General features: G+C 56.1%; 1 protein-coding gene across 4 annotated transcripts in view; it reads left to right on the top strand.

Moving 5' to 3' along the window:
• The first annotated feature begins 16,380 nt into the window (after positions 1-16,380).
• PUM1 (pumilio RNA binding family member 1) overlaps positions 16,381-17,598 on the top strand; it is a 77,161-nt gene continuing 75,943 nt past the window's right edge. For all 4 annotated transcript variants that reach the window (XM_059830634.1, XM_059830632.1, XM_059830633.1 and 1 more), the window contains exon 1: positions 16,381-16,427. The gene's annotated coding sequence lies outside the window, so the exon portion shown is untranslated. The remainder of the gene's footprint in view (positions 16,428-17,598) is intronic.

The following is a 17,598-nucleotide window of genomic DNA, read 5'->3' as shown; positions in this document are numbered from 1 at the left end:
TGCCAACGACCGAAGCTGCCCGAGCCCAAACCCTGGGCAGGGGACGGTCTGCGTCCCCCCGCCAGCCTCTCCGCCACCTCCAGCCAAGCTGCGAACTTTACAGGCAATAATTTTTCTGCCCTTTCCCCCTCTTTTTTCCAAGGAAAATAGTGTTTTTCAGGCAACAGATCCCCTCCCGTCCCCCAAAACACATCCCCATCCCCAAGCACTGCCCAGGCCTGGGGACAACAGCATCTCCGGGGTTTATTTTCCTCTCCAGGACCAAGGATGCTCTCGCTGACCCACCATGGGATGGGATGGGATGGGATGGGATGGGATGGGATGGGATGGGCAGACACCCGCCTGCTCGAAGCCCTCAAACCCAGCAGGAAGCAGAAGGAAAAGCTTGCCGTCATTTAAAACCCATTTGAAAGAGCTTCCCACCCTCCTGAGCTCGGCAGGAGCCAGGCACCGGTGCTCCGCCACCTTTTTTTTTCTTTTCCGTTGGCTTGTTTTTATATAAGACTGTATTTGTAACGTGAACTGAGGATTTCTTTTCTATTCTGTAATTATAAAAGTCGAAGGAAAGTTTCATCCAATGGCTGTTCTGGTTTTGGGGCATTTCCCTTGTGCAGTTGAATCGATTAAAAAGTGGTGGGGTTTTTATTTTGCTTTTTTTCCCCCTCTTTAATGCTGCCAGCTCGCTCCCGCGGGCTCTGCAGCACCCAGCTTTGTGCTGCCTTAAAACCCAGCGCTTCGTTTCAATGATGCCCAGGCGAGGCTCTGCCTCCTCCCTCGCTGCCGCACTGGTAATTTCCTCCCTGGTATTAAAATAACAGGAAAAAAAATAATAAAAAAAGCAGAAATGCAGAAAAGCAGCATCCTCCAGGCTGGGTGCGGGTACCACCCGCTGTGCCACGGGGGATGTGTCGGTGGCCAGCGCTTCCCATCCCTGTGCATGGGGGCAGCCAGGGGGTCTGCAGCCTCCCTTCCCCTGAGAGAAATATTAATAAACCCCCAAGAAAAATATTAAGAACCCCCCCCGGGGTGTTTTTTCAGGTTGAGCTCCCGAAATAAAACTTCCCAGCCCTGCGAAGAGCGAGGGCAGGGACTCCCCGGTGGGAGACGCCGGGTTGCGGCCGCAGCCCCGTGGGAAAAGTTTCCTTTTCTCCCCAGATATTCCCATTCTCCATTACCAAAGCAGCAAGGTTAATTTAGTTCAATGCCACCCCTTCGGGGTGACGCCTGCTTCGCACACGGTTTCATTCGAAGTGTCCAAAGCCATTTCCTCGCTCTGTTTTTAATTGATTCCAAGTGTGAGGCGGTCGCCTTCTGCTCCCATCCTCTGCCTTTGGTTTTTCTCCCCTTTGCTGCCTCTTTCAGCTAAACAGCAGAAGGAAGGGGGCAATGACATTGAATTAATCTTATTTTTTAAATCAAAATGGAACTGTGGTGAGGCCGGGGCAGCAAACACGGCGTCTTCGGTGACATCGGGGACCAGAGCCGCTGGATACTCCTTCTCCCCAGGCTGAGCTCCCCGGATGCTTCTGCTTGGCAACTCCCTGCCAACAGCGTTTTGTCACCAGCTTTTTGGGGACACAATGCCTGTGTTGACTTGTTCCCACTTGTTCCCAAATCTCTGTCCCTACGGGAAGTAAGCCTTCATCCCCGTAAGGGTCCTTCTGTCCCCAGCCGGGAGCTGGCGTGGGGAGAGGCTGGAGCGTGGCGGTGCCATCCCCAGCAGCCCTGGGTGTCCCTGGGCCGGGGTCGGTGGCCCCACATAGGTGTCACTGGGTCACCCGCAGGTCCTGCTGGCTCAGCTCCACTGCGGGACCCCATCCCTGGGGTCTGATCTTTAATAGAAAAGACTAAAAGCAGGTTTCCAGACCTAAAATCCATGGATTATAGTAGGGTGTCCAGGGATGGAGGCGCCACAGGGTTTGCCCTGGCCATGGGGACAGTGGGGTGTCCCAGCACCCTGGGGACAGGCAGGTGTTGCCCCAAAGCAGTGGGTGTGGGTGGGGTGAAGGTGGCCCCCGATGGGGCACAGGCGTTTCGCCGAGCGTGGGGGGAGATGAGCAGCCCCTGGCTCGAGTGAGTTCCCAGGGAAGGGACCCAAAGGACCCCCCTGGTGTGGGTGCGGCCACTGGGGCGGGTGGGGACAGCACCCACTGCCTCCGTGGGTAATGATGTGTGTTTGGGTGAAGCCGGATCCAACGAGCTGTCTCGTGCCTTGTAGGTACCAAGGAAGGGGGAAGGATGTTTTTTGGGGGGTGAGCAGGGATGGAGGCCTGTTTCTATGACAACATTGGACCCCATGGCTGTGGACCAGGGAAGAAGTGGGTCAGGATCCTCACGGTCCCTCTGGAGCATCCCACAGCTGCGCTGCCGGAGCATCCCGTGGCCACGCTGCCAGAGCATCGCACAGCCATGCTGCTGGAGCACCACACTCCTCCTCCCCAGCTGGGGAGGAAGGAGGAAACCTGTTTACCTGCCCACACCCATCCATCTCCCTCTTGCAAAACAACCTCCTGCTGCCCAGCCCCATCCCAGCTCTGGCAGCCTGCCCGGGCACGCCGGGAAACCCTCCGGCAGTAACGGCGCTCCAGCCTTCGGCCTCGCCGTGCCCTGTGTTCTGCCTCCTGTACCTTGGAGGGGGCCGGTAACGGGAGGTAAGCACCGAACTGGAAGCTGAAATAGGGTTCTTAAAGTGTTTTTCAAATAAAATCTTTAATTTTGGGAGGCATTTTCCAGTTTATTGCACAGTGTTTGTGGACATAAAATTCATTGTCCTTTATCTGACATGGATCGGGTCCCTTTGGAGGCGGCTGCTGCAGTGAAAGGTGGTTGTGGGGCTGGGGGACGTCACCCAGGTAAGGGAAATAAGAGCACATCACGTGCCTGTGTTGGCTGGATGATGATTGCAATGGGAATTAATTCAGAAACTGGTCTGGGACATGCGTCAGGGTTTTTTTCTGCGAGTGCTGCCATGGCACGGCTGGCGAGCTGCCTCCCAGCAGGGAACTGGGCACACCGGGAAGGTGGCACTGGTGGGACTGGGAATCGCAGGGGATGGCTCCGGGAGCCTTGCTGGGGTTGGATTTTATTGCTGTTACTAAACTGACGCTGAGTCAGAGCAAGGCGACGACTCCCTGCAGCCCTGGGCTCACCTCAGCGCTGGCATGAGGTTATTTCTCGCAGCCCCTCCAAAAGCCACGGCCACCGTCACCCTCCCGCAGCCACCACCAGGGAGATGCTTCCCAGCTCCAAAACATCCCCACCGTGCAGCAAAAGAAATAAAAATACTTGGGAAGCTGCTTTAAAAGCAAAAAACCCCACCCTGGCGGGGGGCAGTGCCTTATTTCTGGGCATCCCCAGCGGGGATGTGGGATGTGGGTGCTCTCGGGTGCAGCTGAAGCCGCCCCACGCACCGCGGGGCTGCGGACGGGGCTCAGCACCGCTCCGAAGCGCGTCTCCCCCAGAAATCCTTCCTCCAGCTCCGTGGCAAGGAAGGTGATGGGTTTTGCTGGTCCAGCCTGGGGTCATATAGTTAAAATTGAAGTAGTTAGTTAGTTAGTTAGTTTTAAATAAGACTTATTTACTTCTAAATCTTATTTATTTACTTATAAGTAAATATATGAACTTATTTATTTATTTATAGTAAATAAAAATTATTTATTATAAGTGAATATATGAACTTATTTATTTACAGTAAATAAAAATAGTTCATTATAAGCAAATATATTAACTTATTTACTTACATATTTATAAGTAAATTAAATAAGTAAATAAAGAATTAAGTTTTAAAAGTAAATAAATAAGTAAAAGGGAAATTGTGAAACTGTATCCATAGACAAAGGGTAAAACTGTACTGGGGGGTTTCAGGAGTTATAACAATTCACATTTTAATGTCTTATAATAGAGGAGCTTTTTTAAAGCAAAGCGCCAGCCTGCAAAAGCCGGTTTAAAAGCTTTTCCCAACCTGAGTGCTGGGCAAACACGTTCCAGAGGCGGCTCTGTGCCGTTTGCGCAGTGGTCACGGCCAGCGGGACGGCCCAGCGGGACGGGAGGGCTGAGCTTTGCTTCGCAGGTGATAAACCCCTTGGGTTTGGGGCTGGAAATTCGGAGGAAGGCCCGTGTGTCTCTCCCCCAGGCAAAGCCGACAGCATCCCGGGGCTCGCCATACGGAGACAGACAGACAGGGAAAATTCGGGGTATAGAGGAAACCCAACCATCCGCTTCCCGGCGTTTCCCTCCTCTCCATTTCCTTGCTGCCCCTTTTCCCATGGGCATTCCCCTCCAGATTTCTATTTGTAAATTCAGAGCCCTGCTGACCAAGCGGGATCATTTCAAAACGGCAAAGCCAGCTCAGGACCGGCCACCGAAAACCAAACTGTGAATCTTTTGGGGGTGTCACAGCTCGTTTTCCCTGCAACCTGAGCAGAATCTCCCACTCCGGAGCCGCATCCCACCAGTGGTACCAACATCGCCGGGTGGCTCCCGGGAAACCCAGCCTGCCGCAGCGGTTATCGCTGCTGGTCGCCAGCTGAAGCTGGGTGCCACGCACCCACCCCGGGGTCCTCGGGCAAGGCTGGGCACTGGCACAGACCTGTCGGAGGAGATGAAGGCGGTCGATAACCCAACCTTTAATCCACAACCCAGCATGACTCATGGGGAGAGCAGACAGCAACGCCTTGGCTGGGAGCATCACCACATCTACTCCATTATACGGGCGTGTTACATTCTCAAATCACTTATTTCTCTTGGGAAATGGATATTAAAACATCTCCTGCCTTTCTGCCTTCCCCAGGAAAGCCTGACTCCTGTCTCCTCCCGGTTTGCATCCTTCACCAAGCGGGAAGGATGCTCGGCACATGAGCGGGGGCCTTTCCCCCATGTCCCTGCAGACAAAGGGTTCATCAGCTTCCTATGTTTTTACAGCTAAAATCTGTTTTTCAGAGCAGCAGGGGAATGTCTTCAAAATAAAAATTATAGGAATGATCACCCGAATAGCACCGGCCGTCCCCGCTATGAGATGTCCCCCTTCCTGCTCCCACCCCAGTCTGAAGCTGGGACATGGGTGCAGCATCCCCAGCAGCAATGCTCTCGCTGCCCCAAAAACTATCAGGCCACCCCAAATTTAAAAAGCATGTGAGTGTGGGCATTGCACCCACCCACAGCCATGGGGCGGCTTGGGGGGCCTTTGCTTTGAACCCCTTACACCCTGGGCCAAGCCGGTCCCTCCTTACAGCCACTGTCCCCTGCCTGGCCACGGCTGAGATGTAATTACAGAGTCCAAGCATCTCTTGCCGCTATCATGTGAAGAAACCCTGTGTCGCCGTAAACAGGAAGGGCAGGAAGAAAAACGAGTTGATTTTCTTCCATCCCAACATGAGCAAAGAAATGGCTGAGGAGCAACAAAGGATTAATTTACCCCGCGCAGAAACGCCAGCTCCCTCCCGCAGCCGCGGGACCCCGGCGAGTCACAGATGTTAAGGAGTAAAAAAGCCGCTTTCACAACCTCAAACAAAGGCATAGAGACGCTTTTCAGGGACTTGAGGAGATCTGTAGATCCGGCTGCCGCCATCCTAGGTGTGCCGAGTTAAATACGGCTGGTTCCAGGGAAATGGGAGAGGGAGAGGGAGCGAGGCTGGTAGGATGCGGTGGGTGAACGGGAACAATGTTCTCGTGCTTGGAGGGAAGCTCACTGCTTGTTTTTGGTGGTAAATTGATTAAGAAACATATCCTGGGCCTTATTTTTCCCCCTCTGATTGGAGGTTGGATGTTTCTCCAGTGGCCCCTGCCAGGTGGAAGATGCAGTGGCATCCCCAAGGGACACCCTCCTCCTGGCATCATGCTGCCCAGCAGACCTGGGCCACGATACGGGTGCGAGGCCCCCAAAATACCTGGCCCCGCATCCCTCAGAAAGACGCTCTTTTTGGTGCTCCTGTCGCCTCCGGTCCCAGCTGGAAGGTGATGCATGGACGGGTGTTCAGCCAGACGAACGTCGGATGGACGTGACGGCTGCCTTGGTGGGAGTTCCTGGGCTTTCTCCACCGGCCGTAGCGCATCCGCGGGCGTACGCACAGTTTTTGGCTCAGGATGCACAACACATGGCTCGTCCTGGGCAGAGACTAAAGCGCGTGACGAGTTCCCTGCAGCCTGCCTGCTTGCACCAGAAAGATGCTTCTCCTGAAAGATGTTGCACATATATATATATAGTGTATATATCTATATGGATCACTGGCCGCATCATTCCCCAGGAGAGCAGCTAAGATGCCTTTGCAACATCATGCTCCAGTCCTGCAACAGAGCCAGCTCCAAATCAGCTGGCTTTTAGTCCCAGAGCATCAAGAAGGGGTCGAGGACAGGCTGGAGCGTGCCTGGGAGCCAGCGCCAGAGCTGAAAACACGTAGGGGAAAGCCAAGGCACAGTGGGATCAATGAGGGTGGAGTTTGCAAAGGATGTGGTGCCAGGACTCCTGCCAGCAGCCCGCTGGTCCCAGTGCCGCGGCGGGCAGGACAGGGGACGCATCCAGGTGCAGGGGGAAGGTGGGAGCCGGCGCGGGCAGCTGGCCGGGCAGGAAAAGGTCCATTTTGTTCCTGTAAGCAGGGTGGGTGCCAGCCGTGTTACACCATTCCCTGAACTTGTCTCCCTGCCCTGTTGCCATGGGACTCCCCGTGTTGTTCCTGGCACTGGTGCCTCTTGCTCCGGGTGGTTTGGTTGGGTCTCCGAGGCCTCCTCCATGGAGCTGCTTTCCCAAACTCCCCCTGCAGACCCCGTTCACCCCTCTGGGCTCCAACCAGAGCTGCATGGGCAGGAAGGCAGGTTCTTGCATGTGAAAGCGGTGGAGATGCAACGTAACCACCGTGCGTCACCTCCCATGCAGGGAAAGTGCATGCGAAAGGTCTCAGGGCTGGTGGCTCCAGGGCTGGCAGAAGGATGCATGTCCCTCTGTCACCACGAGCGCAACGCCTGGGCGTAATCTGGACTAAATCTGCACGGTTACAGTCAAGACGGGAGCAAGAACAGGGGATAACGGGCAAATGACCGCCTGGGGTTGGCTGAATGTGAAGCCAACACTCAGGACTCTCCAAATCAGATGTCTCCAAGGTCTCTGCAATGCATCGTCCCACCACATGTGCAAAGCTCAGCTCCTACCAACACCCGTTGCAGCTTTGCTCAGGCAAATCCTCGTCTGCAAGCAGGCACCCCCAGGAAGGGGCCACCACTACCCTAAAGCCTGGGGTCACCCGTGTTAGGCACCTCCGTTGGGTGCTGCTCCGCTGCCCTCAGCTCCCTCCAGCTTCACAGGAGGAGCAGGGACAGGTCCGGAGGGTGAATCAGCCCTCCTAAGCATGGGCTCGCTGCCTCCAAACCACGCCGAGGGCAATTAGGTTTCTAAGCCGGGTGTCTCCAGGGTGTATCTGAGCCTCTGCCTGTGGGATGAAGATCAAACCAGGAGCGCTGGTGAGGAGCTGGGAGCTTGCGGCTGGGAAGCGCGGTGCTGGCCCTGCAAGCTCTGGTGCACAGAGGACATGGCAGCTGAGCACTGCTTGGGCAAGGCACTGGTGGGGTGAGTTTAGCAAGTGCTTGGGAAACATCATTTCTGCCCCCCCAGCAAACCCCAGCCCTCCCTCTGTGCAAAACGAGCCATGCTGGGAGGTTTCGCTGGCAAAGCTGTCGGTCACAAATCACTCCCCAGCCAGCTCCCTGCCCTGCAAAGCCCCCTCGCCTTCGGGCTGAGCGGTTTGTGGAGCTTCGTGGCACATGGGGACGTGCAAGCAGAGGCAGGAGGCGACCAGGTCCCTGGGCTGTCACCCCAGGCTGGGCTGGGCTGCAGCAGGCAGGCAGGAGGAGAAGCTGCCTGCATTAGGCAGAGCCGCAAGAGGAAGTCGGAATAGAAGCAGCCTCCACCCAGCGCCCAGGCACATCTCAGTGTCCAAATCAAAGGTGTGCGTGGGTGAAGGGCAGCGTGGAGCTCAGCTTGACAGAAGGTCTCTGTCTGTGCAAGAGGAGGAGAGGGAAGAGGCAGCCAGGGAGCCCTGGGCAGCCCGGGGAGGTGGTGGCGAGGGGGTCTGGGGGGGACACTGGTGGCAGCGGGGTTTGGAGCTGGGAGCGGAGAGGCTCCACCTTCACCCTTCACTCTTTCTTGCTCAGCAAACCCTCCTGCAGCACCCTGGATTTTAGCAAAAGTACTTGGGTTATGAGAGAGAAGAAACGCAAAAGCATTTCCAGCATTAGACCTCTGTCCTTTGCGCCGCGCGCTCCTTCCAGCTTGGGCAGGAGGGGACACGGGGATCCCACATCCACATCTCCCCCACGGCTCTGCCCCGGGGCAGAGCCAGCCCTAACTGGGCCACGGGTGCCGTGGGAAAAACCTCGTCTGTGAACCTGTAATTAAAGACTGGATCGCAAAGCATGTGCCTAAGGGGGCTGAATTAAGGTTGCGCAGGCAAATGCAACGCTGGTATTTCCTAAATTTGAGCGGATGAGTCTGCAGCTGGGATGGTGGTGAATGATGTCTTCTAAACATGACAATTTGTTGGGTGGTTGTTTTTTCTTAACTGGGAACATAACAGGAAACGCATCTCGAACGCGCGGCATGCAGATAGCTGTGCCCTGGGGAGGGCCCTGGGAGGCCGCCGCAACGATGTTGTCACCCTCTCCGGGTGAGGGACAAGAGCAAATTGGACAACTTAAACCCCAAGAAATAAGGTCTGGGAAAGCTAGAAGCAAAGGAGAAGTGGGGTTGGGGACTGGGAAAACCTTTTGGCTGACCAAACCCCTGCAAAGTCACCGCTCATCCCCTTGCTCCTGTTTGAGCATTGCTGCCCTGCGACTCTGCCTCTATCCGCGGTCTATACTTTTCCAGTAATAATATATATTTTTGTATATATATATATATTAAAATAAATAGCTCTGTCTGCAGGTAAAGGATACACCAGTCTCGATGCCGTGCTCCAGCCCAGCTCGGCTCAGGCGATGTTAGAGAGGCAGGAGAAAGTCAAAGCATCCCTCCCGCTCGTCTTCCAGCGCCGAGGAAGAGCTGATGCAATGCAAACGGGAAACGCAGAGCTGGTAGAAGGAAATAGCTCCCCACAAAATGCAATCAGGTTACGGGACTACAAGCAGAAGGCATGCAGGCTGAGAAGGTAGCAAGCTTCCAAAGGGCTTAGTCATGTAATTGCCTGTCGAGAAAATCCAGCGTTGATATATTTAATGATAACAAACAAGCTGGAAAGCTTAATCAGCCTCCTGCTTCGGAGCTCTGATGATTAGAAATCGGGATGAGACATGGTGAGGGGATTATCCCCAAGAAGGGGACTCTCACAAGCACCCACCAAGGAGGTGGTGTCGCTCCTACCAGTGACAGCATATGGGGACAACATGCCACCAGCGGATGTGAAATGTCCCCAGGCAGCATTTCCCTGCCTCACTGATGGGGCAGCAGTAGCGGAGGGACCCCTCTGTCCCATCCCCTTCTCCTGGTGGGTGTCTATACCATCCTGGGGCCCATGAAGCAGGGAGGTGGGTAGGTGTAAGGATCTAGCTTGGATCTTGGGAGGATCTAGCTAGCCCATACATCGGTACAATCCCTTGGCTCCCCAGGCTACTGCTGGCCTGGGACATGTTTGGAGGGATAGCCGCTGTGGGTGAGATGCCCTGAGCAGGGACAAGTCTCCGCTACGTCTCGGCAAGTGCTGGCCAAGAGCAGCCCTGGAGCTCGCCAGCTCCTTTCCTGCTGGGTATCAAACAAGCCCTGGCCAGCAGCCCACGCTCAGCGGGGACACCACCACCACCTCCCTCTCGGCAGGAAGGTGCCACCACTGGAACTCTCCTGCCTGCAGCTGCTTTGCTAAGCCATAGGATTTTTCAGATGCCATCAGCTCCTGGGGATGTGCTTAACCCAACTGCTGTCCCCCGTAGTGCCACCCTACCTGCCCGTAAGGCTCTCAGGAGGGATCGGCTGTTCATACCCCAAGCGTTCTGTTATTTTTTCCACCAGCATCTATCAGAGCTCCTCTTTTCTCTGCAGCTCTGGTGTATGGGTCCCTACAGGGTTTGGCGGCTGATGAAAAAGGCTGATGAAAAGGTAGGAACGTGGAGCAGGGCTCAGCCCCACTCCTTGCTGCCGTGACACGTCTCAGCAGCAAGGTCCAGGGGGAAAACCCACGTGGTTTAAAAAACAAACAAGAATTTCCTTTTTCCTGGTTTATAGCTGCTATCAGTTGTTTGTGCAGCTGCTTTTTCTCTAGGTTTCTCAATTACCTTCTCATCAATAGACTACATCAGTCAGGTGGCAGAGGGTCACCCAAGGATCCTTCCCAACAACACTCGGCCCCGTGTGCTAGCGACTCTGTCAAAAACATTTCTCGCTACCTGGTCCAGGGGAAAATACCTTCTGGACCCCAGAAAAGTGAGAAGAAGTCCTGTGTGTCTCTTCTCATCCTCGATTTAACCCACTCTGGATCCCATAAATCCATCCTGGATTTATCTCCTCTTCTCCAGGGGATTTTCTGCTGTCTGCCTCTGGCTGTCTTCTTCTGCGGTGGCTCTGTGAGCTGTGGCAAACTGGATGGAGGACAGCAGAGGACATCACCGGGATGTGGAGGAAGGCATTGGCACGGCTGTTTTCTATCCGTGGGAGATATGGCATGGCTTTTCCGGCTGCCTTCCTGGACACAGAGAGGAAATAGTGGGATTTGTTGTTAATGACCCTCAAGACATCACCCTGAGTTGCTTGGTTGTTGTCCTTGCATCCAGGATTGGGGACTCCGTGTCAGGCTTGGTACAACCCTAAGCACAGCCGATGGGTGGGAGCTGCTTAAAATCTTTCATTTTAGGGGGGTGTATTTTTGCAAGAAAAAGCGACTTTCCAGCCAAAAATGAAACTTTCAGGCTTTACTGTTGCCAGGTGGGTCTGCAGCCAGAATTTCCTTCAGCCTGCCGTAACCGCAACGTTTCACCAGCCGCTTTTAGACACTTGGCTGCTGACTCCTGAAAATGTCTGCATTGGGTTTCTCAACAAGAGCGTGGAAACCCGTAGGCGAAAAGTGTTGGTGAAAACCACGGTTTTATCTGATTGCTGAAAGCCGCTGCAGAAACGAAGGGACGTTTCCTGTCTCGGTCCGCTGGTGACGACAGGTCCAGCACAGAAAGCATTTACGTGTACGCCCTGCATCTGCATGTGTGTGGAACTGGGTTCTCACGGGGAAGGTCCACCTTTTTAGGTCTCTGGCCATCTTTGCGAAGCAGCTGATGGAGCGATGGATGGGTCAGCACACAGCCTGTGTTTGTGAACAAGTACTAAAGCTGCCCAGCTGCAGGGCTGGTCATTACTTTTTGTCTCAAGGCAACATGGTTTGATGAAACACTGTCCCAATGATGAAGCTGAATGATGTAGATGGTTCTTAAAGCTTTTTGGTCAAGCTGGCACATTTTGAAAGTATCCTGCATGAAAATCTCACCAGGTTTTGGCTTGGTTTAGAAAAAATCAAGTAATTCAGTGGATTTTTTTTTTCTGGTGGCCAACAAAATTTTGCTGACCCACTGAAGAACTTGGCACTGGCGGGGAGATGTTCTTTCTTCCCATCCAGCTTTTAATTTCAGAGACCAAGTTGTCATTGAAATAAAAGTGCTGGACCTCCCTACACTTCCCCAAGGCTGGGGACGACCAGGTCCATCTGAGGGCAGTACTGAAGACACTCATCTGTGATTTATGGAGTCCCTCCATCTATTTTCTTTTCCACCTGAATCCTCTGTCCTGTGCATGTGTCTCCTCCGTCGAGCTGTGGGAAGCTCTGCTCCGAGGAGTATGAATCACAGCAGCGCTGGGTTTATTTGCTCTTAGACTAGAAGGCTCCTTCAAAGAGAAGATACCGTCATGCTGGGCATCGTGCCACCAGGCACAGAGTCTGGGCAGAGCATGGATGGAGGGTCTGGATTTGCGCATTTGGCTTTGGACGTGTAACTTTGATGTTTAATGAAGAGCACAGTTGACTGAAGCCCCTTCTGTAGTCAACAGCGGGAGAAAGGTGCTTCTAGTAAGTCCTTCAGGGGTTAGGAGGATATCAACCACCTTCTGGAGGCATCTTTTTTCTCTTCGTAGACCGAAGACAAAGCCCAGGATAACTTATGCCAGGACTGGTACGGGGTGAGCCAGGGCCAGGGAGCTGGGGCTGCCCTTGATGGCCAATGGTGCGACAAAGACCAGAAAGACATTTCCACCTCCAGAAGGTTTTTCCCACAGAGGTGGAAGTTATTTCGCTGCCCGCACTGCCTCTTCCTCCCGCTCTGCCTGCCCTCCGTGGCTCCCAAGTATCCAGAGCAGCACGTTCTCCCAGTGGGAGACTTTCCATGGATTGCAACAAGCCGGGTGCTCGGCCAGGGTTTAAGGGGCAGGAGAGAGGACGGCAGTGGTGGGAGGCAGAAGAGGCTGTGGGAGGGACGGAGGTGCTGGAGGTGAGACCCAAACTCCGACTCAGTCCCATAGCCACAGGGCTGCGTGTCCCCGCGTGCCATTTCTCTGCGCCTTTCTTCCTAAACCAAATAAACTATTTACTGGCATAAGTGGGTTTTAACCACTAATGCTTCATCCACAGGAGGACTCCTTCCCTCCCCCTCTCATTATACTGGTATAGATGTAATTATCCCAGGTGTAATTAACACAGACCATGTTTCTAGTGTCAGCAAGCAGCCTGGGTGTGTGCTGCAACCCGCCGCGGTGTAGCTGTTATCTTTGGCTCGCAGCGGAGGGTCAGCGCTGCTCAGGGACCTCTGTGTTACTGCCAGCATGATAGCCTGGGGACAGGCGGCCCCACCAGCAAGGTGGGGTGCTGAGGTTGCCAGTTTGCAAGCACGGCACCCCAAAACCTGGCCAGCAGAAGCAAGCAGGAACCTGCCAGCCCTCCTTCCCCCGGGCTCTGCATTGAGGACACGCTATGGGAAAGAGCTCCCAACCTCTCACGCTTCGCAGCCCAAATATTCGTCACCCAAGAGTCAGCGCTCATGTCTTGTATCAGCCCGGGGTGTTCAGGAGATGCTGCATTATTCAACCAAAGGAGAAGGAGGTCTGGACAGATTTATTTGCTGCAGTGCCAAGACGCCACAGATTCACTATTCACATCTCTGCTATGCCATGAGGTTGGCCCTTGTATTGGTTCATGTGGCAAGCTTTGGGTAGTGGGGGGGCTACAGGAGTGGCTTCTCTGAGAAGCTGCTAGAAGCTTCCCCCATGTCTGATAGAGCCAATGCCAGCGGCTCCAAGACGGACCCGCCGCTGGCCAAGGCCGAGCCCATCAGTGACGGTGGTAGCACCTCTGGGATAACATAGTTAAGAAGGGGAAAAAAAACCTGCGCAACAGCAGCTGGAGAGAGGAGTGAGAATATGTGAGAGAAACAACTCTGCAGACACCAAGGTCAGGGAAGAAGGAGGGGAAGAGGTGCTCCAGGCACCAGGGCAGAGATTCCCCCGCAGCCCCTGGTGAAGACCATGGTGAGGCAGGCTGTGCCCTGCTCCCATGGAGGTCCACGGTGGAGCAGAAACCCACCTGCAGCCCATGGAGGTCCCCACGCCAGAGCAGGTGGATGCCCAAAGGAGGCTGTGACCCCGTGGGAAGCCCACGCTGGAGCAGACTCCTGGCAGGAGCTGTGGCCCCATGGAGAGACGAGCCCGCTCTGGAGCAGGTTCCTGACAGGACTTGTGACCCCCGGGGGACCCACGCTGGAGCAGTCTGTTCCTGCAGGACTGCACCTCGTGGAAAGGACCTACGCTGGAGCACTTTGTGAAGAACTGCAGCCCGTGGGAAGGACTCACGTTGGAGAAGTTCATGGAGAACTGTCTCCCGCGGGAGGGACCCCACGCTGGAGCAGGGGAAGAGTGTGAGGAGTCCTCCCCCTGAGGAGGAAGGAGCGGCAGAGACAACGTGCGATGAGCTGACTGCAACCCCCATTCCCCATCCTCCTGCGCTGCTGGAAAGGGAGGAGGTAGAGAAATTGGGAATGAAGTAGGGCCCAGGAAGAAGGGAGGGGTGGAGGGAAGGTGTTTTAAGATCTGGTTTTATTTCTCATTATCCTACTCTGATTTTGATTGGTAACAAATTAAACTAATTTCCCCAAGTCGAGTCTGTTTTGCCCATGACAGTAATTGCTGAGTGATGTCCCTGTCCTTATCTTGACCCATGAACTTTTTGTTATATTTTCTCTCCCCTATGCAGCTGAGGAGGGGAATGATAGACCGGCTTTGGTGGGCACCTGGTGTCCAGCCAGGGTCAACCCGCCACAGCCCTTCTCACGCTGGCGGTGTTTTGGGGACGTTGCATGGTCCACCATGGCATGGCAGAGCCCAGCTTAGGGCTCTGCCAGCCGGAAGGTGAAGAACTGATCCGGCCTCACCGCACAAGCGTGCTTCTGACGGGCTGACTGCGTCACCAAGGCAGTTTCCTTGCAACAGGGCAGCGCAGTAGGGCAGAATGAGCTGCATCTTCATTAGGGACGCTTGTCAGAAGAAGAACCTGCTGATGTTCCTATTCCAGTGAAGAGCCTGGAGGCAGCCAGGCCTCGCTAACAGGAGCTACTCGTTGTGCAGGATCCATGCTGCAGCCGTTTGCGGGGTGTTCGGGGCCCGGCAGGGCTGCGTGGCAGCAGGGCAGGGGGTCCATGCCAAGTGTCACGCATGTGTTTGGGCAACATGCTGCTGCGGCACAGGCAGCTGAACTCAGCAGAGCTGAGTTTATCACAGTGGGGTTTTGCCAGGTCAAATAAGCCACGCCGGCGCTGGCTGAAGAAAGCTTTGGGTGGCTATGCAAGGCTTGGCTTAAAAACGAGCATCGACAGTGAAAGTCTTTGCTAACTGTTTATCCTGAAGGTCCCCTGTCGTGCTGGCCTGGGGTACTCAGCACCTCCCAGGCTGCAGCCATGAGCTGTATTTCCCCAGGGTTTTGGAGGGTGGTGGGGTGAGGCCCCGCTTCCCCACAAGCCCTGGCTGGCTGGGCTGCAAGCTCCGTCGCAGCGTGGGCGCCTGGAAGAGGCAGCGTGGCAGCGGAGATACCCATCACCCCAGCAGCCCTTTGGGGAGAAAATGGATGCAAGCCACGCAGCCAGATCTCAGCTGGATCCGGCCCTGCTCATACTTTAATGACTGTGATAAACCAGGCTTGAAGTAACTTCTGGTACCTGAAACCACAAGCCGCTTGCTTTGCCCACAAAAGCTCAGACTTCAGGGAAATCTCTCGCCGAGCCCTGTGCAGTCTGCGGGACCCCGTCGGCTGACCAAGCCCTTTGAAACGCTGCAGCCGCTGCGCTGGGCTGCTGCTTGTTTGCTCTCTGTGTGCATGCGAGGGCATGCCCCGAGCTGCTTCCCTGCCCTGGCAGCTTCCTCCCGTTTTTCACGCGTGGTTCGCTTGCCTGGCCAGGAAGAGAGAAAATTACATCTGAGCGTCAAGTGCAGGTGCTAAATCCCCCCCAAAACATAGGAGCCCAACACCCCAGTGCAGGAGGGTACACAAAACCAACAGCGACCGCTCCCGAACGAGCTGTCCCTTTAACATGGAGGTGTTGTTGCAGAAACTACCGCTCCCAGAGTACAGCGCTTTGTTTTAATGTCCAGACTGTGAGCCTGGCCGGCGCCGGAGCGGCGCACGCTGGGGCGTGTAGTTTCCCCACAGCCCTGGCTTTGTGGGGAAGGGGAGTGGAGGGGGGGACATTAAGGGGAAACACCCCAAAATTGTGCTTGGCTGCTGGCGCTGGGCTTGTCAAGGCGCGGGGCGAGGAAAAGCCGCTCTCCCTGCCTGTACTGGGCTGCGCTTCGTGCCTCTGGTGCAGTTCTTCACCGCCTTTGTGCGAGCAGGCCCCGGGTGGACGGCTGTTGTTTCGGGCAGGGGGGCTGCAGCCGCCCGGGGCCTCCCCGCTGCCCAGCGCGGGCCCAGGGTGCTGGGGGTGCCCAGGGGTGCCCAAGGCCGGGAGCGGTGGGGGGGGCTCAACCACAGCCCTGTGAGCCCAGGGAGCGCTGATGGCGGCAGTGCGAGGCTGGGTAGGGCCTGTGCCCCCCAACCCAGCTGGGGAAGGGGCCGCTATTGAAGCCTGAGGCCCCCGGCCCGTGCCTGGCCCCAACCCGGGCCTGGCCTGGCCCCAAGCGGCCCGGGCCTGGCTGGGGAGCGGCGACACCCGCGAGGGGCCGCGCAGGAGGGCGCCGGGCCCGGCCCGTCCCCCGCGGTGCTCGCGGGCCGGCGCGGTGCGGGTCGGGGGGGAAGCGGGCCCTGCCCAGCCCGGCCCGGCCGGGGGAGCGGCGGCCCGGCGCCGCTTGGAGCGGCCTCGCCTTCCCGGCGTGCAGCGCGGCGCCCGTCCCCGCCGGGCCGCCATGTTGTCGGAGTGAAAGGCAGGGGGAGAGGCAGGCGGCGAGCGGCCTGGGGGGGGCCGAGATCCGTCTTCATCCTACCGCTCCGCCCGTGAGTATCGGCACCGGACCGGGCCCCCGGCGCGCCGCGCACCTCAGCGGAGCCGCCGGTGGGGCCATATTGGTGGGGGGGGCGGGCGGAGCGGCGCCAGGCCGCCCCGAAGGCGAGCGGCGGCGGGGCGCTGCGCCCGGCTCTCCCGCCCGGCTCCTTGTCGGCGCTCGGGGACCGGGGCCTGGCCCCTATTGTTACCGGGGAGGGGGGGCGCGGCGGGGCCCCCCCTCTCGTGACCGGCTCCCCGGTCGCTCGCCGCCGCGCCCCGGCAGGGAGGGGGGGTGTTATTGTTGGGGGGGATCGCGGGCCCATCCCGGCCGGGCGGCGGCGGCGCCCCCCGCCTGCTCCCCCCCGCTCCCGGCCCGCCGCGGGGGGCCTCCCCGGGGCTCCCCCTTCTCCCAGGGGGGCCCGGCCCAGCCCGCCGGGGAGGGCCGAGGCCCCGCTTTGTTGCCCCGGGGGTCCGGCCCGGCGCTGGCCCGCGTTGGTGTGTGGGGGGATGGCTGGGTTTCCTCCCGCCCCCGGCCTTGGGGGGGGTCTTCGGCGGGGCTGGGGGGGCCTGGGTGTCCCTGGCAGAGGAGGGGGACGGTGCCTCGCAAATGGGAGGGAAGGAAAATGCAGACAATACTTTTGATGTACTGGGTGACCCTGGGGTTTTTGTGTTTGTGTGGGTTTTTTTTTTTTCCCTTGTTTTTATCTCGTTTTCACGTAATAACAGTGTTTGGCCCCTTTTAATAGCAAACTTGTAATTTTAAGACTCTGTTTCTTGCCCCAACCTGAGAAATACTCTGAATTTTTTTTTTTTTTGGTCAATGTTTAATAACTTTGTTCTGAGCAGAGATTTTATTCGACAGATCATGAGTAAGGAATTTCCTTTATTAAGAGCGAGGGAGGTGGGGTAAGGGGTAGCATTTATCTTACGATGTTTTAATGCTGTTTTAAGCAATTTGGTCGGTGATCGATTTACCCGCTTCCTGCTGCGTCTCCCCGGGTTTTCAGGAAAACACAAGGTTTAACATTAAAAGTTCTTGTAGGCCACACAGCTCTCGAACAATGGCTGTGCTTTAATTCCCAGTTTAACTTTCAAAAAAAACCCACCCAACCCAAACTCTCTTTTGGTTCACAGTTGAACTTTTTGAAACACGCATCTTGTGCCGACTTAATTTTTTAATAT

This window comes from Gavia stellata, chromosome 29 (genome assembly GCF_030936135.1).
Source record: "Gavia stellata isolate bGavSte3 chromosome 29, bGavSte3.hap2, whole genome shotgun sequence".
NCBI lineage: Eukaryota > Metazoa > Chordata > Aves > Gaviiformes > Gaviidae > Gavia > Gavia stellata.
Note: the sequence above shows the minus strand (reverse complement) of the source record. Positions and strands in the feature narration are given on the sequence as shown.